This window comes from Sus scrofa, chromosome 2, assembly GCF_054392235.1.
Source record: "Sus scrofa isolate SSC_HxYL_T2T_F1_AM1 chromosome 2, Sscrofa_HxYL_maternal_Yorkshire_Landrace_v2.0, whole genome shotgun sequence".
Taxonomy (NCBI): Eukaryota; Metazoa; Chordata; class Mammalia; order Artiodactyla; family Suidae; genus Sus; species Sus scrofa.
In genome coordinates this window covers 139,368,638-139,395,392 of record NC_139384.1, presented here as the reverse complement: position 1 = coordinate 139,395,392, position 26,755 = coordinate 139,368,638, and the positions used below count along the sequence as shown (strand labels likewise).

The following is a 26,755-nucleotide window of genomic DNA, read 5'->3' as shown; positions in this document are numbered from 1 at the left end:
TTCTTCTCCTATTGTTCCTGTTGTAGCTTAGTGGTTAAAAACCCAACTTGAATCTATGAGGCTGAAGGTTTTATCCCTAGCCTCACTCTGTGGGTTAAGGATCTAGCCTTGCCGTGAGCTGTGGTGTAGGTCCCAGATGAAGTTTGGATCCCACATTGCTGTGGCCGTGGCGTAGACTGGCAGCTACATCTCTGATTTGACCCCTTGCCTGGGAACTTCCATATGCTGCGGGTATAGCCCTAAAGACAAAACAAAACAAGCAAACAAACAAACAAAAAAAGAGCCTTTTCCTGAAGGGCCACAGAGAGCTGGTTGCATCCAGGGGCCCGTGAAGTCAGCCAGAGCGGAGCACATATCTCCACTTTCGCTCTCTGTACGACCTTCACCAGTAGCTCCATTGACTCACATCATTTCTCCATCCTCAGACTGTTTAGAGTAACATTCTCATTACCTAAGAAGAGGGGAAAAGAGGAGTCCTGCATTTATTAGTTTAGACTAAGCTAAAAATCTTCCTTTCCCAGCATCTGTATCACCCAAGACGGAAATAGTTTTTTCTTTGTCTTCACTCTTCCCTACAGGCACAAATATTTCATTTTAAATTGTAATTTGTATTGAGATTTCTTAGCCACTCCACCTCCTGCACACTGATTTAAGCTCCTGATTGCACAAGGGTAGGTTAAACAACTTTGTAAATGTCACGGTTCATAAATAATGTGTACTGAGTTCTTACGGTAAGCTAGACACAGTGCTAAGTACTTTTACATGCATCAACTCACTTAATACAAGATCCTAAGAAGTATATGGGATATTATTATCTCCACTTTATGAATGAAGACATTGATGTACTGAAAGTTTAATAAACTGTCCAAAGTCCCAGGATTTGATCTTGGGTATTCTGTCTTTGGAATCCAGAACTTAGCAATTCTCTTTTCTGTCCTGCTCACAACGTATGCATGGGCTCAATAAGTACTGATGAATGACTAAAGGAAGTGGGACTTATCATGACCTAGGATCAGAACAAGGTTCTGAGGCAAGACTGTGGTGGTGGGCATGGATAAGGGGTACCTTTTACTGTGATGAGAATTGGGTGGGAGTGAGAGGCAAAATGAAAATGAACTAGTTTAAGCACACTTTCAACTTATGAAGTAGACAGAGGATAAGGGGGATGAAAACGGTTACTAAGGCAGAAAAACAGGCAAGCGGTGGACAATAGAATGTAATAACAACAACTGATAAGAACATTGATAAAAAGTGAAGGCAGAATGTTTTGAAGACTTTATATTGGACTTCTCTAGCAAACTAAGTGCCAGAGAAAAACAAGAGTTTGACCAGATGCTAAGGAAAGTCTTACTGACTAAGGAAATCCGTGGTAGTTGGTTAGGGATATACTTGGTTGCACGCAACAGTATGTTAACAAAAAATAGCTGAAACATTGGGACACACTTTTTCTTGCATGAAAAAATATCCAGTTTTATTGTTGGTAATGTTGGTTTATTTGCAGTTAGGATCTTTCCTCCTTTCTGATTAGGTATCTCAGGGTGTTGATTTTCATCTTCATGTTTGTCTCATGGTCACAAGATATCTGGTGTAGATCCAGCCATTCCATCTGTGTGGAAGACAGAAAGAAACAGTGAAGAACTGACCCTTCCTCATCTGTCCGCTTTGATGAAGAAAGCTTTCTTTGGTGTTACCTTTCTCAGCAAAGGTCTGTTCAGATCTCATTGGCTAAACAGGTCACACGGTCACCCCTAATTTCCATGAATATCTTATGCATCACCAGGGTTGGGCAGTTTGCTTCTCTGAACAAAATTATAACTCTCTGAGGAAGGAATAGAGATTGTTTCCATCTGAAAAACAGATGAGAAACATGTATTTCCTGATTAAAACAGAAAATAGATCTTCTGCTTTATTTTGTCTTCAACCTGTTGCATGGTTGCCTTTTAAGTTCTATAATCACAGTGGTTCATGCTCAGAGATGTCCCATTGACCCAAACGTCATTCGTAGCCATCATTTGCTATTTTGCTGTGATACCCCTCATAGTATTACTGCTGTTTCGGTTTGCCAATTTGGGTAACATATCATTAAGTAGTTATAAGACCCTTCTTTACAGTGCTTTAAGAGTTTTAAAAGAAAATATTTATTTTAGCAACTTCTCAGCATGGTGATTTTTGAGTCAGAGTCCTGTGGGACTGGGAATGAAACCCAGATTCTCTAGCCTGAACTAGAACTAAATGCATATGCCTGTGGGAAACACCCCACAGTTTCTTTCTGTAGGAGGAATTGTATCAAACCCTCCTCTCTGCGTGAGCAAGTGTGTTTGTGTGATAGAGAATGAGAGAAGGAAAAGGCCATACACAGTGTCTTCTGATACGGTTGACCTATTGAGTTTCAGTTGTCAAACCCACGGTTCTCTCCTCCCTTCCTGTCCTCCATCTGCTGTTGGTGTTTCATGGATTCATGGCTGTGATTTTTGTATAATGGTCCTATTTACCTTTCTAATATTTAATTCTAGTATCAGTTTTAATTAGGCGTTTCTGAAGCTGGTGAGTTTAATCCAAAATCATTCTAATGTTTTTTTTGTGTGCATGGTTTCTCCAACTCTCAAGTTCTTGAAGTTGTTATGCAGTGATCCAAATCAGAGCAGAACCAAAAATCTTTAAATTCTATAATCCTGCAAAATTATATTTTCCATTCTATGACAATTGTAGATTAGTGCCGATTCTTTTACGGTGAACATTTTCTTTCTTGTAAAAAGCATTCGCATTTGTAAGTGATTCCTCAGTCCCTTCCTGTTTTGATACAAGAGCAAGATGACCATATTTAGAAAATTATCACAAAATCGCTTTATCAACTTGTAACATCATGTGTAGTCACTTACCATAATTTCTTACTGATTTGCCTTCTCCACTGAAGCATAGGCTTATTATTGGCAGGCACTTCACCTCTTTTCTGTTCCCTTCAAGCCTCGGTTTGCATTTGTGCAAACAAGGGGACAGACACAGACCCTGGGGGAATAAAATAGGCTTCCATCCTTAAATAGCTTTTCTCTTAGTCTGGGACTTCTGATAAGGAAACATAAAAATGCTCTCATTATTCTCTTCCATTTCTTCCATTGTCAGGGGAGAGGAACCAACAATTTTAGATGCATCCACTTCCTAAATCCTTTATTTCAAACTCTCCTGCCTCCTCTGAGCTCCTGCACCATCCCTTACACTGTCTCTTCAGTACTTTCAATCTCATCCTCCACAGTTGGGCTTTTCTCTCAGACTTCAAATGTTCTCACATCTTTCTTGTCCCCCAAATCCTTCCCCCAGATGTATCCTTCACTCCCTTTCCCATCACTGTCAACTTCTTTCTCCACATTTACACGTTTCAGTCACTCCTCACCCCCATTGTCATCTGCCTTTCACTGGATGAACAAGTGTCAACAAAAGGCTTGAATGGAAGAAAACACCTGGCACAGACTCCACTTGGGTAAATCTGTTCTAAAGACAGAGGGGGAGTCACTTCTGCTGGGAAATGTGGCAAGACCAGAAAGCATTTGCCAGGATAGACACAGCTTATGCCTCTGGCTCCATAGAGTATGGAACACAGTTGCTAATAATCTTGTCTGTGGATGAGCAAGAGTCCATTTAGAGGTATTGGAAGCATAAGTGAACCTGCAGGTCCAACATCAGGTAGCCCAACGTGAAGCACCCCATGTAGACCCCAGGTATATTTAATTAAGATCGGTTTTAAGTATACTCGTACTCCAATGGTTATACACTGAATGCTCAAAAATAAAAGACATATTTACATGCCACACTCACAGGGAGACTTAGACTAGATATAAAATCCTTACAGACACCCTGGATTCTTTTTATCAAAGCCCCGTGGATTGTTTTCCTAGACTACATAAAACAAATGTGTAGACATGTTTTGCTGGAGAATGAGGAAACCCAGGAGAAGATCAAACCCTTTGGAAAGTAGGTGTGTACCATTAAAAGGTGGCTATCAATTCATACAGTAGATTTAGGCGAGGATCTTTTGAAAAGGATGACAAGCAAGGTTAGGAACTGGGGTGTCATCATGGGAACACACATCGTGAAAGATATAGCCTCTAGACTGTTTTTCCCTTGAAAGACTGCCGCCACCATGCTGACTCCCAAACCCTACCTGCGGTTCAGAGCATGTCTTCAACCCCAGTTCACCTTGGTCCTGGACATCGGCTCCTGAATATACACGCTCATTCGGCTCCTGAAGGGCTTTAGTTTCTCTCTGCTACTCCACCAGCTTCCTCCCTAGAAACATCGATGTTTACACAGTATCTCAAGACAAACACGAGCTCATTTTTGTGTATGTTGACGTATGTCAGTAAGTTCTTCCCATTTCCTCTCTAATGTGTTTCTGAATTTCATTTCTCCCTGTGCATCTTGCTCTCATATTGCCCTGATTCCCTCTCATTCATTTGATCCTTTCTAGCTCTCTTACCACCTCCTCCAGCCACTTTCATCAACATTTTATATCTAACCCAGAAATCACCTTAAATACAATAGCAAATGTAATATATACTAAAGTTTGAAATTTCCATGTAGCATAGTTTTTAGCAAATCTCACCAATCAGCTCTTTTAGTTTTATCTGCCCTTCTCCCCCAACTGCAGTAAGAAGCCTATATTCCAATACTCTGTCACACAAGCTATTCTTCTAATGTAACTTATTGTTTATTTTTTGCTCCACAGTTTGGTACATGCTGTTCCTTCTAACCATAGTACTTCTTCCTTCCTCTTTTTCTCCAAATGTCAAGCACATAATCATCTCACAAAATCAAGTCCATATGTTATGTCCTCAAGAAACAGCCCCTGACTCTTACAATCAGACCTCCTCAGAAATGCCGTCCTTTCTCGAGCAATCTGTATGCAACTCTGTGTTAACATTCTTTGAAGGGAGGGTGTCTGCATTTTCTTTGGACTAAGCTTTTTGAGCTCAGGTTGTCATTTAAATGTATATCTCTACAACATAGTACAGTACTTTGTACATAATTATTTCCTAATAAGTGTTGACTAACCAAAGAAGGAGCGAATCTGGGGCAGAGTCATGACGTATGGTGACTCAGAGTGGAATTCAAACCACCACTGGAGACACTTGTTGTGGAACGCAGAAAAATTGCTACCTAATTCAACTGGCAAGTGTAAAACACGTGTATATATATATACTCTCTCCCTTAGGTAGTTTTTCACCAGCCCATTATGATAGAGACATAGAAAATTTCCTCAACACATATCACTAATTTCATTTAGGATCAATGTGCATTTTTTTTTATTCGCAGAAGAACAGGAGTTTCCCCTAAGGTTGTCATGTATTCAGGACACTTACCTTCAGCAAGTAATGCTTCTCCTCCCTGGATCTCACTCGGGGTCTGTAGTAGATCTGGAGAATTTTCTGAAGTTTCTTTTATGTCCAGCAAGACTGGCAGGGACTGGACATGAAAGCTGTCTAAATACTCTAATCTATTCCCAACTCACAGAAATGCAGGCTTCATGAGCTCTCTGTTTGCTGTCATGAATCTTGATGTTGACAAGGAAGTCAGATTCATAACATTAAACACAAAGCGATAGGAGGAACTTTTCTCCCTGCATCCACTGGGAAAGGGCACGTGTGTTCTTCCCCAGATCTGAATGTCTCCTGACAGTGTAAATGTGAAGCTGGAATAGAGACCCACACAGATAGCAGGTTTTTATTTCGTTTTCACTGGGATAAACAAGGTTCTTTTTTTTTTTTTTTTTTTTTTGCCATGAGAGGTCCTTATCCTGTTTTCTTTAAAGCTGCATGCTGCCTTCTGTAAATTCCATTGTGTCATTGTTCTGAAGCCTATTCACATTCTATTATTGGCTTGTTATTATCCTGGCCTTTATTGTAATAATGAATAATAATACTCTGTAGCTACATGACGTCTTTCTTTTGGATCATCCTGCTTAGTTTCATAAAAGAAATTAATCAAGTTACACCTTTAAGAAAAGCATTAAGCTACTTCATTATAAAAGCAAGTTGTCTTTGCTCTGATTGCAATTGTGTACAGTTTTTTAAAGAGGCATGTTAAAATCTCAGGAGAAATTTCAAATTGGCCGTTACTTAAACTGATTGACTGGCCTCTCCAAAACTTAAAAAAACTGTTTTGAAATGCTAAGTATGTGAGAAAAACAGGTATATACTCTTGGAGCACAACAAAGAGATCAGTGCATATATTGTGTTTGTGTGTGTGTGTGTGTGTGTGTGTGTGTAGTCTATATATGTATATATAATCTTTTCCTAATTCAGTATGTATTTTTAAATGTTTGTCAAGAAGAATATCTGGTAATATTGAACTGGTCATAGTTTTCTTGTTCTCCCTGCTTAGAATACCTTCAGGAGTCTATGCAGAGACCACAGACAGGAAATGTTCCTGACAATCTCTCGTTATGTGACGCCTTGTCACCTGCTTCACCTCCCCCAACCTGTATAACTGTTGCAGTTCCATTCCCTGCAGAAGGAAACAAGAAGGAAGGTAATTATCATATTTAATTTATATATGAGGAAATGTGTAATAATATCTGATTGTTGGGCTTAGACTTGAATTTAGTTTTTTATTCCAGTGGAGGTTTGTTAAGTATTTGGCATACTACCTCATTTCTCAAATTTATCTTTCGAATTCTCTACATCTGCTAGAAGAAAATGTTAAGGAGATAAATGCCGAATTTCCATCTTGAGCTGTCTTTAGCGCCATCCACCTGCCATCTGTAATTGTGGCTGTTTGCAGGTTCAGCACCACCTGAGTCCACATCAGTGACATCGCTGCTCTAGTGTTAGTTTATTTTCGCTTTGGAAGTGTTCCCCATACAGCCAGGCCTTTTAGCTGTATAGCTTCTAGCTTAGGGTCTGTGTGACCAGAAACAAGTAGAAATAGTCTCTTGAAAATTAGTCATAATCATAAAGTTTATACAAGCTAAGAAGACCTCAAAGCAATTTTTTTCCATATGCAACAGAACAATGGTACTGATTTAGTCTTATTTGAGAATTGATTTATAATTCATAAGTGAAAAAATGTGAGAGAGTGAATTGAAAAGTCGTAACAGTCACATCTTTTTGTCTTTTTGCCTTTTCTAGGGCCACTCCCGCTGCATATGAAGATTCCCAGGCTAGGGGTCTAATCGGAGCTGCAGCCACCAGCCTACAGCAGAGCCACAGCAACATGGGATCCGAGCTGGGTCTGTGACCTACACCACAGTTCATAGCAACGCCGTTCCTTTACCCACTGAGGGAGGCCAGGGATCGAACCTGCAACCTCATGGTTCCTAGTCGGATTCATTAACCACTGAGCCATGATGGGAACTCCCATAACAGTCACTTCTAATTCCTCTATGCAAGTCAGGTACTTCTCTTTCAAATTAATTGTGACTGACTCTGGTACAGTGAATAATGCCACACACACGCACACACACACACGCACACACACACCCCAAAGATGTCCCTGTTGTCTTCTCTAAAACCTGAGAATGTGTTACCAAACATGATATAAGGGACTTTTCAAGTAGGGGTTAAAGTAAATAGTTTGTGATGGAGAAGTTATCCTGGATTCTGTGGGTGGGTCATGTAGTTAAAAGGGTCCTCTCTCTTATACGTGAAGCAAGAGAATCAGAGTTATATACGGAAGGTAATGGGATGACTGAAACAGAGAGAAAGAGACTTTTGAAGATTCAGCCATGCTGGCTTTGAAGATAAAAGAAGGAACCATTCTCCAAAGAATACCCATGGCCATCACGAGCTGGAAAAGGCAAGGAAACAGCTTCTTCCGTAGAGCCTCTAGAAGGAACACAGCCTTACCAACACTTTAATTTTAGCCAGTGAAAGCCATTCTGGACATCTGACCTCTAGAGCTACAATATTATAAATATGTGTTGTCGAAGCCAACATATTTGTGGGTAATTTATTATAACATCAGTGAGAGACTAGTACATTCATTAATGATGATTAGGGGAAGTGTAGAGCTTAGGATCACACACTCTGGGTCTGGCTTGTCTGGGTTTGAGTTTTGACTCAGCCTATTGTACTGTCGTGTGACCTTTAGTAAATTATTTATACTCTCTGTGACTAAGTTTCCTTATCTTTAAAATGGGTATGCTTATGTAGCATTGATATAAACATTAAATTAACTAGTTGATTAAAAGAGCTGAGAATAATGCCTTCTACAAAATAAGTGGTCAATAAATGTTAGCCATTTGAGGAGAAATAACAAGAGTTAACTAATGCTTGAATTAGGGGAATTTTGCTTCAGATAATGCTTAGTGATAGGATTTTAAAGCTAGTCTAATTGATCTCCATCTTTTCACATGAAGGATGTAGTAGATGCCATGTTTGTATATCTCTTTGTTTTTTTAGGGTCGCACGCACAGCATATGGAAGTTCCCAGGCTAGGGTCACATCAGACCCATAGCTGCCAGCGTACACCACAGCCACAGCAATGTGAGATCCGAGCTGTGTCTGTGACCTACACCACAGCTCATGTCAACAACAGATCCTTAACCTGAGCAAGGCCAGGGATTGAACCTGCATCCTTATGGATACTAGTCAGGTTTGTTAACCACTGAGCCACAATGGGAACTCCTGTCTCTTAATTTCCTATCAATTTTAATTCTCATCATGTGCTAAGATGATTCTACTTATGCTTAGTTCTTTAGCTATGCATGGGAGTTGTTTGACTTCTGAACTCTAGATTACTAAGTAAAATAATATATTCATCTATACAGAGTTTGTTAATACTTATATTTGTGGGTTTTAATCCATTTCACCAAACTCTTTTTGTCTTAGGCAAAGTATCATTAAAAAAGATAATAATCCTTGGTTTTCATGCCATTTACTGGTTTAATGAGAGAAAGAGTAAATGTATTAGAAGCAGTAAGAGAAGAAGAATTTGGTTGCCTTCAAGTGCCTCTTTGGAAAGTTTATCGATAGAAAATGTGTGGTTTCTTACCATGTGATAAGATGTCCTTATGGTATGGATTTCAGAAGGATGGATGCTAAGAAAAACTGAAGTTTATTCTAGTCATGTTTGAAGAAAACTTTCAGAGTCCTGAGTTGGAGATGCAATAATGACAACCGATTATGTGACAAAGCCACTTTGCAGTACTTTATGAATATCAAAAATGGAGAAACAATATAAAAAAATCAGATGAGCACAAAGTGATTCTTTGTTTCTAGGATAATAGATTATCCTGGTTGGTGAGAGAAACAAAAAAAGAGAGAGAGAGAGAGAAAGAATTGCATCATTTTTTTTCTCCTAAAACTTGCAAAGATACTTTAATTTTGAACAATCATCCATTTCTTCCTTCATAGTGAATATCTCTTTATCACTATCATCCCCAAAACAAAATAGTCAAGGAGTAGTAGTAGAATAGTAAAGACTCAAGGAAAAATGCTGGCAATGAAACCAGCCAGGGAATCAAACTACTGGGGAACTAAAAACCCAGAGAGAGACAAACCTTTTTTGTGATGGGCCAGTGAGTCCCAAATTACTGTAGAAAAGTAAGAAGCATTTCTCTGAACATATTACAGAAAACATCTGGACCAAAAGGACTGGGCTTAATTCCCTATAATTTGTTTTCTTCCTGATTTCTTTGCAAGGATTTTTTTGATCAGAAGGATCACTGAAATAATTTTATACCACAGCTAGCCAGCAGTAAAATCACACTGTAATTGATATTGAAGTAACCTAATTGTTTTTTTCTGGTTTATTCCCCAAAGTCATATTTAATTTGCTGTATTGTCACAAGGAATTTCAAGAAAGAAAAAAAGATGTGAAGAATTCTTTATTTTCTGAAAATTTATTGTACAGTAGGTCGAGTTAGGCACTGGGCTGGTCACTGGAATGTGTTAAAATAATCACTTTTAATGACACATGAACAAGTTAAAAACATTGCTGTAGTCAAATAATTTGTTTACTACTTGTACATGTAGCAAAGCAACTATATGGAAAGGCTAAGGTAAGGAAATAGCCAGCTTCCAAGCTGAGGACAAAAAACAGGCAGTAAAACAATAAGGAAGTTTCGAGAAAGGCACCTGGTGCAGCTCACAAATCATGAATAGGTCTTTTCAGGTCTGAAACCATAGAAACCCACAAATATTGCAGATACCACGAGTTGCTGAATTTCATGGGTTTTCTCTAAAATGATTAAAAGTTTTCCCTTTTCTTACTATTGAATGATTATCTTAGGGAGTCAACAATTTTGACAGCTTTGACATATTTGTATTGGTATTCTTCTAGGAGAAATAGTCATTTAGAAAATATTCCAACTGTAACAAAATGGATTTGGAAAAAAAAAATACCCACTGAGACCCCTAAACCTCCATGTCAAATAAGAAAGAGCCATCAATGTGTTTGCTGCTCCACTTGTGGGGCTAATCTGCCCGCTTAGCCTTACAGGATGGTCAGAGTAGTTAATTAAGAGCCAGGGGAACTGGGTTCTATAGAGCAGAGAGCAGTTCACGGTGAATGCAGGGTGAGGTAGCTTATGGCTAGTGCTAACACATTAATCCCAAATCAGTTAACCAGTAGAGTTTAAAGAACAACAACATCTAAATTGGGCTTTGAATAATTGATGACAGCAGCTGAACTATTAAAGGAAAATGTCTCTTTCCTCTAGGAAGCCTATATGCCTATAATTGCTAAGCTTATTTTCTCTCTGATAGGATACAGGTTCTCCCAAGAATATTTTCTTCCCTCTGAAACATGAAGAGGAGCTCCAGTGACATATTTTTGATGAAAGTGATAGAAAAATTATATGCTTTAAAAAGGCTGCCAGATTAACTGAATTGACTTAAAAAAATCATGCCCTTAATTTTTCTGTTCATGTCAGTACACAGCAGGAAAGACAGAAATTAAAAATTCCCTTTATGCTGAGGGCTGTTGGGTGTGAGAGTGGGATTATGAAGGTGACTACCACAAAACAAATTTTCGATATAAAAAGGAAATTCTTTTAAATCACATCAAAAGACAGGTTTTTAAAATACAGTAATTACAAAGAATCTTCGAAAGAATTGAGCATAACTCATTACAAACTTGTAAATTCATTTCCTCTGATGAAACAATAATCTTTCTAACCTCATAACTCTTTCTAACCTTCAGAAAGTGTTATTTGCAGAATAATTCCTGCAAAACTATGAAACAATGCATAATGCAAGTGACACTAATTTTTCCTATTTTCTCTTTTTCATGTATATTGCAGATGTCCATAGGAACAGTTAATGTTGGACTTTTGAAACTAGTGATGGGGGTAAAAGAACAAGGAATAGAGTTTGGGAATAACTGATCAGCAGATATATTACAATAAAGTTAGGGATGTGGGATGTTGACATGCTAAATGAAGAGCACAAAACCTGCAGCATCAGGTTTTACAGACATCATGAGAAAAGGTTGGACATGGTAAAATTGCAAGTCAAAAGTCTGAGTATTTACATGCCTCTGTTTACAAACGTGTGAACAGTGTCTTAGAATTCTCTGGTAATCTTCTAGCCATCACTTGTCTTACTCTTTTATGTAAAAAGCACAGTTAAAATTGGTAGTATGTTCCCTCATTCATATATAAAATGCTTATTGTGTGCTAAGTTCTTAAGACATTTGGGATACCTCATATATAAAATGCTGATTGTGTGCTAAGTTCTTAAGGCATTTGGGATACCTCAGTCAACAAAGCAGAAAAGATCCCTCTGCAAAGCATACATTGGAGTGGGACGTGTAGATAGTAAGTAGAGTAAAGACGTTGTAAGTTGTTATATCCTCTTGAAGAAAGGAAAACCTGGGGGTAAGAGAGAGCTGTGGTAAGAGAGCTTGGGGTTTGGGTTATAATTTTGATAAGGAAAGGGAGCCTTACTGAGAACGTGGGTAAAGAGCATAGTGAAGTTGAAGGAATTGAGGAAGTACCCCATTGAAATATCTGAGAAAGATCTCTACAGGCAAAAGGGATAACACCAAGGCAGAAGACTGCCTGCTTATTTCTGCTACAGCAAGAAGGCCAGTGTGCTGGAGCAATGAAAGCAGGTTCGATGGTTTTAGGTCAGAAATGTAGCTGTCTGCCAGATCTTTGTTTTTATGTCATTATAAGGATTTTAGTTTTTATTCTCTTTTTAAAAATTTTTGTTATAATTGATTTACAATGTTCCTTCAATTTCTGCTGTAAAGCAAAGAGACCCAGCCATATATATATCTATGTGGTATATATACATACATATATATATATATATACACATACATACATTATTTTTTCCTTTCATACTACCTTCCATTCCATCATGTTCTAACCAAAGAGAATGGACTTAGTTCCCTGTACTGTACTCTAGGACCCCATTGTTTAGCATTCCAAATGTAAGAGTTTGTCTTCTAACCCTAAACTCCTTATCCATCCACTTCCCTCTGCTTCTCCCCACTGGCAACCACAAGTCTCCTTTCCATGTCCTTGCTCTGTTTCTGTTTTGTATATAGGATCATTTTTGTTATATCTTAGATAAAATAGGAAACTAACAGCTCATTGGTTCTAAAAGTATGTTCTCCAAACCAGCAGAACCAGCATCATCTGGGAAATTGTCGGAAATATGAATTCTTAGGTCTCACTGGCCCATCAGACTTTGTTTGAATAAAATGCTCCAAGTGATTCAGATAAATATTTAAGTTGTAGAACCAGTCCACTAGATGATTCTAAGCCAAAAAAAAAAAAAATGCCATAATCTAACTTGATTTTCTTTTGTCTTAATACATCTATATATTGACCGTAAGAAGGATGGCCACATAAGTTATCTCTAAATTCAAACACTTTTGAGGGTGAAAAGGGGACTAAAAATAATTGAAAGTTAAAATTTACCCACAATAGGTTTTAAGTTGGGATTTTCAGGGACAAACCAGAACATATGAAGCCATAAGTCACTCGTTTATTCTGTAAGATATTATAGGCTCTTCTTCTAGAGAGAGATCTAGTCACCAAGGCAGATTTTTATAGCTTGAAAAGAAGAGGAAGAAGAAAAGCACTGCCAAGTGTCACTTCCCAGTCTGGACCTCATATTCTCATAAGCAATACCCAGCCTGAAGTTCACAGGAAGGATATCTCACTTGAAAATATGGACAACTTACAACTTACCATACATAATCTGAAATGATTTAAAACAAAGCTGGAGCTAGAATGGGATTTTTATGGAAGCCTGACCTTTGGTCTTGTTCATTTCATTACCAAGTATTTTACTGCTGACATTTAGTCTGGGCCAAAAGTTTGTCCCTACGCATTTTGAAGTCATGACATTTCATCATGTGGTATTTTGCTTTTGATTAAAGTGCTCTGGCATTAGTTGCCTTATAAATTTAATAATATTTAAATTTTTTGTATGAACATACTCTGTTTAAAAAATGTGGCTGCATAAAGGTACTATCTAATTTGATATAAAATATTTAAATGAGGACTCTCTCAAGAGTGAAATGTTTTCTGTTATCATGGAGGGCTGAAATGCATTCTAAACAGGCCCTCCCACAGGTGTAAAATAGGAAGGCATGAAAGCAGAGCCTGTGATCAGTGTTTATGCCCCTTGTACTCTTGTTTCCTCCCTGTTACACGGTGGAATGCGTCAGGTCTCAGGAGAGCTCATTTCAACATGGTCGAACCCTAGTGAGAAAGTGAGGTTGACAGCCTTCAGGACTGAAATCCTTGCCTAAGGAAAATGTAAGCTAGCTAAAAATATAAAGAAACACATAACTCAAGCTTGAAAAGAGATTGAGAATTGAATCAGATGCTTCTCGAAGGCAGTCGACCGACCACCTGCATAAAGGTCACGTGGGGAGCACATTCAAGGTACAGATAATCACAGGCTTCCCACCAGACCTGCTGGATCAGAATCTGGGCAGGAAGCTTAGACATGCACATTCTTAACAGACACTCTCTGTGTTTTTGAGGCACACTAAAGTTTGTGGAGCACTGTGATAAGGACAGTGTCCAAAAGAATTATTCAGGGCCACGAAAGGTGAAGTTAAAAGAACAGTTACAACAGTAAGATAACTTTCAGTGTTTTAACTGTTTTTAGTTTGAATGACTACAAATTGAGGAGAAAGAGATCTATCAAAACCCAAAGGACTCACTGCAGCGAGTCAGAGGAAATGTTAAAAGCTTGAGAAGCAGCCAAATAATTGCTGGGGGTGGGAGGCTGGTGGAGCCTGCTTGGAGATCTCTTGGGACCAACTTCACATTGCTAATTTACAATCACATGCTGCATCTGTCACTTTTACAAATCAATGAGAATGCCCACCCTTTAAGAACACGGGGTTACTTGCAATGGTCACCGGTGTGGGCCATCCAGACAAGACCTTTCAGGATGTCAGGAAAGAACCTTGGCGATGCACATTAACACACACACGCTCCTTCATGTCACTTTCAATTTACTTTATCTTAAATTGTCAGCAAGAAGAATTCACGCCCATATTAATAACTGGAGGTTTGTATTTAAGCCAGGAAAAATAAGCCCTGCTGATAGCTCTGTAGACAGCTGGTTTGCTCTAAGTAGAGCCAAAAAAGAAAAAAGAAAAAAAAAAAAGACATGGCTCTTTGTATTTGTGGAAATTTTATAATATTTAGGAAAGGCAACTGGTGGAAAAATAGTTTCAGTGTCTTTGTTTAGGAAAGGCATTTTGAGAAAATAATTGAGCTTATCATTAAACATGATTTTTACCCTAAACAGCAGAAAAAATATAAACACTATCAGGATGAAGTCATGATAAGTTTCAACCATCTGGGAATCTAATTATGCTGAAGAAAGAGGATCTAAAATATTCTTTTTACTTTTCTAAAGACAAATGAAATTAAGATCCTGCTCTGATAATATAATGCTGATCAACAAGCAAGAAACTGTGCATGATGAGAGGTGCCTAAGTAGAAATAAATGTTGGCCAGACATGGGACTAAGAAAGTGAACCTCAAAAATGGGCAAAGGAAAAAAAAATCAGGTTTGTCTTTTGAATGAGCTTTCCAAGGGAATGTTGCTCAAGGAACATGGCATAAAAATGAACTCTGGTTTTCACAATCTCCATTCGAATAAGTAAGAAAATATTCCTGAGTTAGCTGCACAGGAAGCTTTCTGAAGAGCTAGGAATAAAAGAGAACATGTAGAAGAGGTGGAAGGAGGGACACATAGCAAGAAATGAAAATGAAAGAGCTGCATAAACTTCGGAAGGCAGTGTCAGAAGGGTTTAAGGGCCAGGGTTACTGAGGCTTGTGGAACTGCTAAAGACAAGGAAGGGCTTGGCAAGCTGTGTTCAAAGACAGACTGTGAACAAAGAAGGGATAGGACCACTGCTGGGGGAAATGGTATGAAATGTTTACCAGATTTATCAGTTTATTAACCTTTTTATGCCTTAGGTCTAGCACAGTGCCTGTCACCATCCAAGTATATCACACATGTGGAGGGAATGGATGGATGAGGTGGTGAGGTAGTGAGAGTGATTTCAAAAATAGAAAAGCAGTAGAATCAGTATGATTTTTATAGAGAAATTTCAATACCAAAATAAAAAGTAAAATTAATACAGGAACTTGGTGGAGTTCCTGTTGTGGCTCAGCAGCTTAAAGACCCTAAGTTCTGTCTGTGAGGATGCGGGTTTGATCCTTGGTCTTGCTCAGTGGGTTAAGGATCCGGCAAAGAAGGTCACAGATGCACCTTGGATCTGGCGTTGTGGCTGTGGCGTTGGCCAGCAGCTGTAGCTCTGATTTGACTCCTGGCCTGGGAAATTCCTTATGCTGCAGGTACAGCCCTAGAAAGAAAGAAAAAATATAAACATAAAAAATAAATAAAGAGACTTGGTTATTTAAAGTTATATCTCTCTGTAAACTAAGAAGATTGACATGCCAAGAGGCAAGAATCCGAAAATCTGATGTGAGAACTGTCATTAACAATGAGCAGGATCAAAGTGTAGAAGTTTCAGAGTTCCTGTCATGGTGCAGCAGAAATGAATCTGACTGGGAACCATAAGGTTGTGGGTCCAATCCTTGGCCTTGCTCAGTGGGTTAAGGATCCAGCATTGCCGTGAGGTCTAGGTTGCAGACATGGCTGTAATCTGATGTTGCTGTGGTGTAGGCTGGCAGCTGTGGCCCCGATGGGACCCTCTAGCCTGGGAACCTCCATATGCCGCAAGTATGGCCCTAAAAAGCAAAAAAAAAACCCCAAAGTATTGAAGTTTCAAAGATGCAATCACAGTAGTAATCTACAATTTCAAAAGGGAAAAAAGAAGAAGGATGGATTTCAGATATTTCAGAACATTGATGTGACTCTTTCCACCATAATTCTGTATATAACATCTTATGAAGCAGAAAACTTAGAATGATTTAGATTAAAAAAGTAATTTTAGATTTTGCTGAGAAAGAAAGATGTGATCAAAAGTAGCTGAATTTATTTTTTTTTATAGGTTACCTAGTCTATTTATGAAGAAAGTGCTCTCATCATTGTGATTGCAGTAGACACCCTGGAAAATTTCTCTTTTATACTTAGAGGAAATATAGAGAAGGGTGTGTCACATGAAACCAAAATGGAATGAGACATTCCCAACCTCTGCTATATGACTCTGTGTTGGGCCTTGTCTTGTTCAATATTTTGATCAGTGATTTGGATTAAAAATAAACAAGCAGAACGGGTACTCAGAAAATTTAAGTTTGACACAAAGCTGAAGACAAAAATAATATTTTACTGCCAGTCCAAGCAAAATGGCATATGCTCATTGTTTTGGTTCAAGTTGCTATAACAAAGTGCCATAGATCAGGTGGTTTATAAACAACAGAAATTTATTTCTCACAGTCCTCAAGGCTGGAAGTATGAGATGAAGGTGCCAGCATAGTCGGGTTTTGGTGAGGACCCTCTTCCAGGTTTCAGACTGATGCCATCTTCTCACTGTGTCCTCACATGGTGAAGAGGTTAGGAAGACCCTCCGGGTTAAAGCCCCTTTTATAATGGGCATGAATTCCTTCCTCACAACCTAATCGCCTCTCCACATCCTCAGCTTCTGTTATATCAGTTATATCTGTTGTATCATCACAGTGGAGGTTATAGTTTCAACACATGCCTTTGGTAGGGACACAAACATATAGTCCCTAAGACTCATCTCTTCCTGCCTCTCACCACTAGGCATGACTATATACCCTCGAAGCAACACAGGACCCAACCAGAGGATAATTGCAAAAGGTGGTATGGCATTAAATAATGTCACTCTAAAAATGTCTACAACCCAATACCCAGAATATATAAACGTGTTGCCTTACTGTGATAAAAGAGACTTTGCAGATGTGATTAAATTAAGGAACTGGAGATGGAACTAGGAAGGCTCAGTGTGAACACATGGGTTCTGAAAGAACCAGGTAGGAGGGTCTGAGGTAGAAAGGGAAGACTATGTCGTGATGGAGGCAGAGAGCGTTTGAAGCTGCTATGCTGCTGGCTTTGAATATGGAGAAGGGGAACCACAAGCCAAGGAATGCAGGTAGCCACTAGTTAGTGGGAAAAGCAGGAAACAGATTTTTCCAGAAGATACCAGTCCAACCTACACCTAGACTTTAGCCAAATAAGACACATTGTGGACTTCTGACCTCCAGAACTACAGAAAAATAAATTTGTGCTATTTTAAATCATCAAATTAGTGGTAGTTTGTTATGACATCAATAGGAAACTAACACACATGTAGGAGGAGGAAGAATTGATTAGGGACTTCAGAACGGAAGGAAAAACCGTATGATAGGGTGTCTCACAAACTTCCCTTCACCATCGAAGAGAAGATGACTCATGCATATTCTAATTCTTACCTAGTAGCTCACCTGCCCAGTTAGGCTCATTCCTCCCCTTGACTAAACAGAAGACTAGCTAAACTAAAATATAATGACAACACTAAATATTGGTGAAACTGGGTCATGGAGAAACCAGGTCAATTGTACAATATTGTTGGGAATGTAAAATGGTGATCCATTCTAGAAAACAGTTTGACACTTTCCTATGATATTATACATGCAACTCCTATATGATGCAGCAATTGATCTCCTGGGCATTTATCACAGAGAAATGAAATCCATGCTCAAACAGAAATCTATGTATAAATATCCATAACAGTTGCATTCAGAATAGCCCCAACTGGAAACAATCCAGATGTTTTTCAATAGGTGACTGGTTAAATTGTCAGTGATATACCTATAGCATGGAATGTTACCCAGTAATAAAAGTAATATGAACTTTTGATATATGGAAAAATTTGAATGAATTTTTAGATAATTATGCTGCTACAAAAGCCAATCTTGACAAGTATTTTTATCCTATTTATATAATCTTCTTAAATAGGCAAAATTTTAGAAATTGGGAATAGATTAATTGCTGTAAGGGGTTAGGGATGGATGTCACTATGAAATGAGATTACAAGGAATCTTTTTGGAAATGGAGCTTTGTCTTATGTTGACTATATCTTTATATCTTGCTTGTAGTATAGTTTTGCAAGATGTTATCATTAGGGGAAACTTGCTAAAGAGAATATAGACTATCTCTGTACTATTTTTTATAATTAATGTGAATCTACCTCAAAATAAAGAGTGTAATTAAAAACAAAAGACTTCATGGAAAACAAACCAAAAATAAATTTCAATGGTGATAGGATATTCAGCAGTGCCCTTAATAACAGATTTCCTCAGCTTTTATTTATCCTAAAAAGGTTTTATTTCTCCTTTGTTTTTAATAGGTATTTTCATTGGAAATGAAATACTGGGGTGACTTTTTCATTTTTTCCCATTCTTTAAGATGTCACTCTGTTGTTTCCTGCCTTGTATAGTTTCTGATGAAAAACATGTTCCTTTGTATGTAAAGTTACCTTTTTCTCCCTAACTTCCTTTAGGACTTTATCATTCTCTTTGATTTTCGGCTTCTAGTTCTTTTATTTTTTTCTCCTTAAAGTTTTCTGTGCCATTCCAGCATGAAAACATGAGCTAAAAGCATATTCTGGAGATAAGTCCTTCACTTAGTTGTAGGAAAGGCACTTCCAAAGGCAAATTAGGAGTTTCCTTGTGGTACAGCAGGTTAAGGACCTGGCGTTGTCACTGCTCTGGTACAAGTTCAGTACCTGGCCTGGAAACTTCTGCATGCCACAAGAGTGGCCAAAAAAAAAAAAAAAGGCAGATTAAGAACCTCTGAAAATCCTTTTCTCCATAAAAGCATCAACAACAGTGCAAAATATCCAAAATCAACATTTTTCTGAATTCTTCAAAATAATCCAAATTTCACAACAGTCAAGGAACATTTCTTCAAGAAAAATGGCTGAATCTTGGTATCATCAGCAGATAATGCTATGCAAACTTACTTTCTAGCCATGCTCTTCTTCCTGGCTTAATGGAATCCTTGAAAATAATTAGCCTCACTTCCATAATAGCTGTGAAAACCAGAGTCCACCAGCCATTGTAGGGGCAAAATTGCTTTGAAGCTTCCCTAAAGCCACTAAAGAATTGTCACTCGATTTGTATGACAACTGTCCCTAAAAGCTTATTTTAAAAGATTTGTCTTTATTTGACCTGACTCAGGATTCACTCGTGGGAAAAACCCTGTCCATAGAGTGTTTATTGAAAACAGTGTAAAAGTTTAGAAAAATTTATTAAACATGGCAGAAGAAGAAGAGAAAGAGGAAGAGGGGGAAGAAGATGGAGAAAGAGCATCTTGACTGCTGCAATGAAAACAGAACTTGTAGCTATATCGGGGAAAGAGGACAGACATATGTCAAATAATGAGAGGACTGAGAAGAGACCTTTGTATTTAGTGATATGGATGTTACTGTGTTTTTGAACAAGAGCAGTATTATGAGGTGGAAAGGACAAAAGCTTGACTGGAGAAAGGTTAAGAGATTATGGAAAAAGAATTGCGAACAGATACAATCTTAGACTCATGATATTTTGGTCTTCCCAGTACTTTTGTTAATCACACTTCGTTTTGTAGTTATGGAATGGATACCCCAGAAACTGACCACAAAACGTATTGCTAGTTAGTGCCAAACAAGGAGCTAGCACCCCATTTCCTCACATGTTAAATATCCTTCAGTCACACAAGATTGCCTCCTTCTGAAAAAAAAAAACTCAATTACTTTTATTTATTATTAGCTACAAAGATAGGTTCTGGACCTTAGAAATAAAGTAATTTTACTTTGTCCAAGAAAAAGCCAGCCATTGCTTTGGTTATGACATCCTGGAAAAGGCAAAAATATAGAAATTGTTTCCCAATTCCCTGTTTTATTTTGGCTCTTCTTTTACAGAGACATAGTAGATGATTTGTCCCTCAGTTTCCATTGTACAAATACCTTATTTAGCTACTCTTTGAACTGTGAGTGTTAACAACCAAAAGAGAATTTCATTTTTTGTATTTTGGTCACTTTTTTTCATGAGCTTAACCCCGCAAAAGTATATTATCTCTGGTTCTTAAATCTTTTGCTCAGAGTGAGTTGCATTTTGTTTTAGAATAATAAGAATTGAATTTCTCTTTTTACTCAAAATCAAAGCCTTCTAACCGGCTCTCTGCACCACCCCCCACCCCCAACCTCTTACCCAGTTTTGATGTTTTCCAGAACTTATAGGCGGGTGAATTATATCACGTTTTATCTATGTATCACCAGCTCAGCATGATCTCATAGAAGAAAATGGAAAGAATAATCCACAGTGGTCAAGGAGCTAAAGACTGAACTTGATCCGTAATTAAACAATACATTCACATGGCCAAGCAAAGAGCTTGCAGCTCTTGCTAATCTCTGATGTTCTTTTACAAGGCTTATCTCCATTTGAAAGCTTTCTTTCAAAACATATTTTTCGAAATAGTCTAAATTATCCACTGCTTCCAATGTTAATTTTGATTATATATTTCTAGTGTATTCTATACAATGGAATAGAAACATTTTATGCAGATTTCTAATTAAGATTGGTCAAAGCCACCATGCTAATAATAATAACAAATAGACACATAACACACATATACACTCTATAGTTCTGGGTCATTAGATAGAATATGTGGCAAACAGCAATCAAAGCATCATTTCTTTGAACATTTACTTTAATTATGATACTATATAATACATATAATATTTATTCTGGGGTGTGTAAAGGATTTTAAGTTGAAAAAGTATAATTATGGCAATTATGATTTGAGGGCTTTCTTTCTTGAATACTTCCTTTGGAGGTGCCATGGAAAAATATTAAGTAGAAAACGGCTCTGGGCATGAACAAACACTTCGTTTTTTAATAATCCTCATCATATTCAATACTGCTGCCATATTAGCATATTGTCATTTCTGCTTTTTCCTTTTGCTTAAAAAATCTATTTGCATAATTATGTAGAGTGCAATCTCTCTTTCAGGTTGTTCTTGGTATGGAGTACTTAGCATTGCATATTACTACAGGAGATAAGCTTCTGTACATATACATGACTTTAGAACTGAAAAGAAAATAAATGTGTGTGGGTTTTTTTTTTTTTCTGACTTCTTTGTGAAGAGGAAGGCTTTGGCACATTAGAGCAGTGAATATTAAATTGTCTTATTTTCTTTCTGAAATGTCATATGTCATAAAAATAGCTATGTATAAGAGGTTTTAATTTTTGTCATGATGAGGGATAGTTGTATGAAATTCTGACCTCTACATTTATTTCTCAATTTCTATTCAGATAAAATTAAGTATGAATACATAGTAAAGAACAGAAAAGATTTTTATTAAATAGTGGACATCTTTCCAGTGATCCAAAAATAACCCACACACAAACACATTTATACACATACAGATATATACTCATATGATGAATAACCTACACAAGGAAAAATATTTGCTGCATATGGACGTTCCTGAGCTAAGGGTCGAATCAGAGTTCCAGCTGCCAGCTACGCCACAGCCATGGCAACACTGAATCCAGGCCACATCTGTGACCTATGCCGAGGCTTGTGGCAATGCTGGATCCTTAACCCCCTGCGCGAGGCCAGGGATTGAACCCAGATCCTCACGGACACTATGTTGGGTTCTTAACCCACTAAGCCACAATCGGAACTCTACCCTCTTATATTTAAAAAGACGAAAGAAGTAAAGCCAGATGGAAATTTCTAGAAAACAAAACAAAAATTCGCTAGAAATTTTACTACTCATCACTCAATTTGTTTCATTGACCATCAATCTAGTCTCTATTATGCAAAAACTGTCTGAAATATAGGAATAGTTTAGACAATGAAATGATACCATGCAGAGTATTTTAAACTTCAAATTATGCTTGATGGTATTTGAGTTTAATTGAAGAAAAGGTAACCGAAGTGAGACTTAAAGATTTTTTTTATTTTATAATTTTTATTTTTTCTATTGTAGCTGGTTTATAGTGTTCTGTCAGTTTTCTTGTGTACAGATACCCATACCTATATACATTCTTTTTTCTCACATTGTCATGCTCCATCATAAGTAACTAGATATATTCCCAGTGCTACACAGCAGGATTTCATTGCTTATCCATTCCAAAGGCAATAGTTTGCATCTATTAACCCCAAATTCCCAATCCATCCCACTCCCTCCTCCCCTCCCTTGACAACCGCCAAGTCTGTTCTCCGTGTCTAAGCTTTTCTTTTCTGTGGAAAGGTTCATTTGTGCCATATATTAAATTCCAGATATAAGTGATATCATATGGTATTTGTCTTTCTCTTTGTTTGTGGGAATGTGAATTGGTACAATCACTATGGAAAACAGTATGAAAGTAACTTAGAAAATTATACGTAGAACTACCATATGACCCAGCAATCCCCATCTGGGGCATACATCCGGACAAAACTTTCCTTGAAAATGACACATGCACCCACATGTTTATTGCAGCACTATTCACAACAGCCAAGACAAAGACACAATCTAAATGTCCATCAACAGATGATTGGATTAAGAAGATGTGGTGTATATATACACAATGGAATACTACTCAACCATAAAAAAGAACAAAATAATGCCATTTGCAGCAACATGGATGGAGCTAGAGACTCTCACATTAAGTGAAATAAGACTTAAGAGAATTATTGAAACTTGGGTGTTCCTGTTGTGGCTCATAGAGTTAAGGACGCAACATTGTCTCTGGGGATGCAGGTTCAATCCTCGGCAGTATTACTCTTGAGATAAGTATTGACAAATGTTACTAAAATTTTAACATATTTGGCCATCCATTCCAGGAAATAAAGCAAACATAGAAATAACAAAACTAAATACAGCTGCTTTTGTTACATCTCTCGTATCCATTTTTTGGAATTGAATACTCATGTGAAAGTTTCTAGTGGATCCTTGGCCATAAATCTTCACTCTAGTTCCATGGTGGCTGCAGAAGGAAATGTTCCAGATTGTACCCCAGGAAGATGGGACTCATAAGATGGAAATTGGAGTTCCCGTCGTGGCGCAGTGGTTAACGAATCCGACTAGGAACCATGAGGTTGCGGGTTTGATCCCTGCCCTTGCTCAGTGGGTTAACGATCCGGCGTTGCCGTGAGCTGTGGTGTAGGTTGCAGACGTGGCTCGGATCCTGCATTGCTGTGGCTCTGGCATGGACTGGCAGCTACAGCTCCGATTCGACCCCTAGCCTGGGAACCTCCATATGCCGCGGGAGTGGCCCGAGAAATGGCAAAAAGACCAAAAAAAAAAAAAAAAAAAGATGGAAATGTATGGAATTTTGAAGGATTGTATGATCACAATGACAGTTATCCATTCAATATCCCTTGTTTCCTGTTCTTATCTCTTTTTGCATTTACTTCTTCCTTTTCATGGAGCACATTCAATAATACTAAGAAATTATACAGGGGAGGTAATATTTTGAGCACTTGCATGTCTAAAAAGTGTTATTTTTAACTATACATTTCAAGCTTGAAAAAATATTTGACTCTCTGCTAAGAAATATGAGAACAATATCACTCATACTTCCTCCCACATTTGATCTTTTAGCTTTCATTTTTAATTATGTTATCATTTTAACATTTCCAAGAAGTCTAACATTCACATTAGATTATGTAACCATAATTACTTTAGTTCTTTAATCCTCGAAGTTGGCATAAATTGATTCAATTCTTACTAACCATACTTTTCTACAGTTTCTCCTTTCCTGACTCACTGTCTTATCTCTTGTTTGGCTAAATATCACTATGCAAGAACAAGAAGTTCTATCTTTTACTTTAAATGTGAAGGACAGTAACTACAAATAAATTTGGGGGCTACACTTTTTCTTAGGAATGCATAGGCATTTCTGCACTTTTTATGGAACTGTTTCACTGGAGACCTCAAAAGTCCAGCTGACATTCCCCTTTGTATGTGACTTATTCTTCCATTCATTCAGAAATCCCCATGATTCTTTTTTGTTAATCTTTAAAGACTGAGGAATATACAGAATGCATACATGTACTTATATCAGTCCCTCTGTATACATTTTCCTCAGAGCATTGTGAAACTCTATCAGTAGATTCAAGCCTGATGTATTTCAGGACAGATTAACTGTATACTTGAATCTTGTGATACTTGCTCTGTTCTTAGGAACACAAGTTATGTGTAGTTCCACATCCTTTGTTGTAACTATTATTTCTTCCATAGTCATGTTGATGTTCTGTTTTGTCTTCTACAATTTTGTTTGTGAGGTTTACTTCACCTATCACTTGGTACTTTTTATTTACTTATTTATTTATTGTCTTTTTAGGGCCGCACTCGTGGCATATGGAGGTTCCCAGACTAGGGATCTAGTCAGAGCTGTAGCTGCTGGCCTGTGCCGCAGCCATAGCAATGCCAGATCCGAGCTGCATCTGCGACCTACACCACAACTCACGTCAACCCTAGATCCTTGACCTGCTGAGTGAGGCCAGGGATGGAACCTGCAACCTCATGGTTCCTAGTTGGATTCGTTTCTGCTGCACCACAATGGGAACTCCAGTACTTTTTATTTAAATTGAGGTATAGTTGATTTACAATATTGTGTTAGTTTCAGGTTGTAGCATAGTGATTCTTGTTTATTTTTGGAAAATATATTCCATTATAATTTATTCTGATATGTTGGATATAATTCCCTGTGCTATACAGTAAATCCTTCTTATATTTATTTTACATATAGTAGTTTATATCTTTTAATACCATACCCCTAATTTGTCCCTCCTCCCCTTCCCCTTTGGTAACCTTCCATTTGTTTTCTATGTCTGTAAGTCTGTTTTGCATATAGATTCATTTGTACTGTATTTTAGGTTCTACATATAAGTGATCTTATGATATTTATCTTTCTCTGACATTTCATTAAGCAACCATGTTGCTGCATAAGGCAATATTTCATTCTTTTAATGGCTGAGTAATATTCCATTGTATATGATATATACATTACATCTTCTTACACTGATCATCTATTGATTGGCACTTGGATCATTTCCATGTCCTGGCTATTTAAACAGTGCTGCTATGAACATTGAAGTGCATGTATATTTTCAAGTAGAATATTTGCTTTTTCTGTACATAGACCCAGGAGTGGGATTGCTCCATCAAATAGTAGCTTTTTTAAAAAGTTTTTTAAAGAAACTCCATACTATTTTCCACAGTGGCTGCACCAATTTACATTCCCACCCACAGTGTAGGAGGAGTTCCGTTTCTCCACATCATCACCAGCATTTATTATTTGTAGACATTTAATGATGGCCATTCTTACAGGTGTGAGGTTATGCCTCATTGTGGTTTGGATTTGCATTTCTGTAATAATTAGCAATGCTGAGCATATTTTCATGTTCCTTTTAGCCATATGGAGAAAAGTCCTTTTAGGTCTTCTGGCCATTTGTTGATTAGGTGTTTTTTTTTTTTTTGATATTTAGTTGTATGAGTGCTTTTATATTTTGGATATTAACTCCTTGTTGATCGCATCATTTGCAAACATTTTCTGTCCTTCCTTAGGTTGTTTTTTATTTTGTTGATGGTTTCCTTTGCTGTGCAGAAGCTTTTAAGCTTGACTGGGCCCATTTGCTTACTTTTGCTTTTATTTCTTTTGCTGTGGGAGAGTGATTTAAGAAAATATTGCTACAACTTATATGAAATGATAATTTTGCCTATGTTATCTTCTAGGAGTTTTATGGTGTCATGTCTTTAAACCATTTTGAGTGTTTTTCTATGGTGTGATAGAGTGTTCTAATTTCACTGATTAACATGTAGCTGTCCAGCTTTCCTAAAACTTCTTGTTGAAGAGAGTATCTTTTCATTGTTGTATATTCTTGCCTCCTTTGTTGAAGATTTATTGGCCATAGGTGTGTGGATTTATTTCTGTGCTCTCTATTGTGTTCTACCAACCTATATGTCTGTTTCTGTGCCAGTAGCATGCTGTTTTGATTACAGTACCTTTATAGTATAGGCTGAAGTCTGGAAGGGTTAAACCTCCAGCTTTATTCTTTTCCCTCAGAATCCCTCAGGAATCTTCTGTGGTTCCATATAAATTTTAGGATTGTTTTCATTTTGTTTAAAAAATGTCTTATGTCTTTCAATAGGGATTGTATTAAATCTATAGATTGCTTTGGGTAGTATGACCTTTATAAGAATACTAATTCTTCCAATCCAAGAGCATGGGATATCTTTCTGTTTCTTTGAATCATCTTTAGTTCCCTTTATAAATATTTTGTAGCTTTTAGTGTATGAGTATTTCACCTCTTTAGTTAAGTTTATTCATAGGTATTTTTAATGTAATTTTATTAAACTAAGATTGTCTTTTTACTTTCTCTTTTGATA

At 37.5% G+C, this 26,755-nt stretch overlaps 2 long non-coding RNA genes across 20 annotated transcripts in view; one reads left to right on the top strand and one right to left on the bottom strand.

The window, feature by feature from the left end:
- Positions 1 to 26,755, top strand: part of LOC102158243 (uncharacterized) — a 1,270,494-nt gene that overhangs the window by 615,173 nt on the left and 628,566 nt on the right. For 14 of the 16 annotated variants that reach the window (XR_014838686.1, XR_014838688.1, XR_014838692.1 and 11 more), the window contains one exon: positions 6,376 to 6,522. This is a non-coding gene — a long non-coding RNA (uncharacterized LOC102158243). Of the gene's footprint in view, positions 1 to 6,353; positions 6,523 to 26,755 lie in introns of all 16 variants that reach the window. The other 2 variants (XR_014838700.1, XR_014838693.1) reach the window with 1 other exon arrangement.
- Positions 1,444 to 5,690, bottom strand: LOC102158429 (uncharacterized). Of its 4 annotated transcripts, XR_001307167.3 has the most exons (6): positions 5,355 to 5,690; positions 4,157 to 4,281; positions 2,880 to 3,006; positions 2,493 to 2,790; positions 1,692 to 1,847; positions 1,444 to 1,606 (listed from the first exon to the last, which is right to left on the bottom strand). It is a non-coding gene; the product is annotated as an uncharacterized LOC102158429 (long non-coding RNA). The 4 variants fall into 4 exon arrangements; XR_014838703.1 differs by lacking the exon at positions 1,692 to 1,847; XR_001307168.3 differs by lacking the exon at positions 2,493 to 2,790.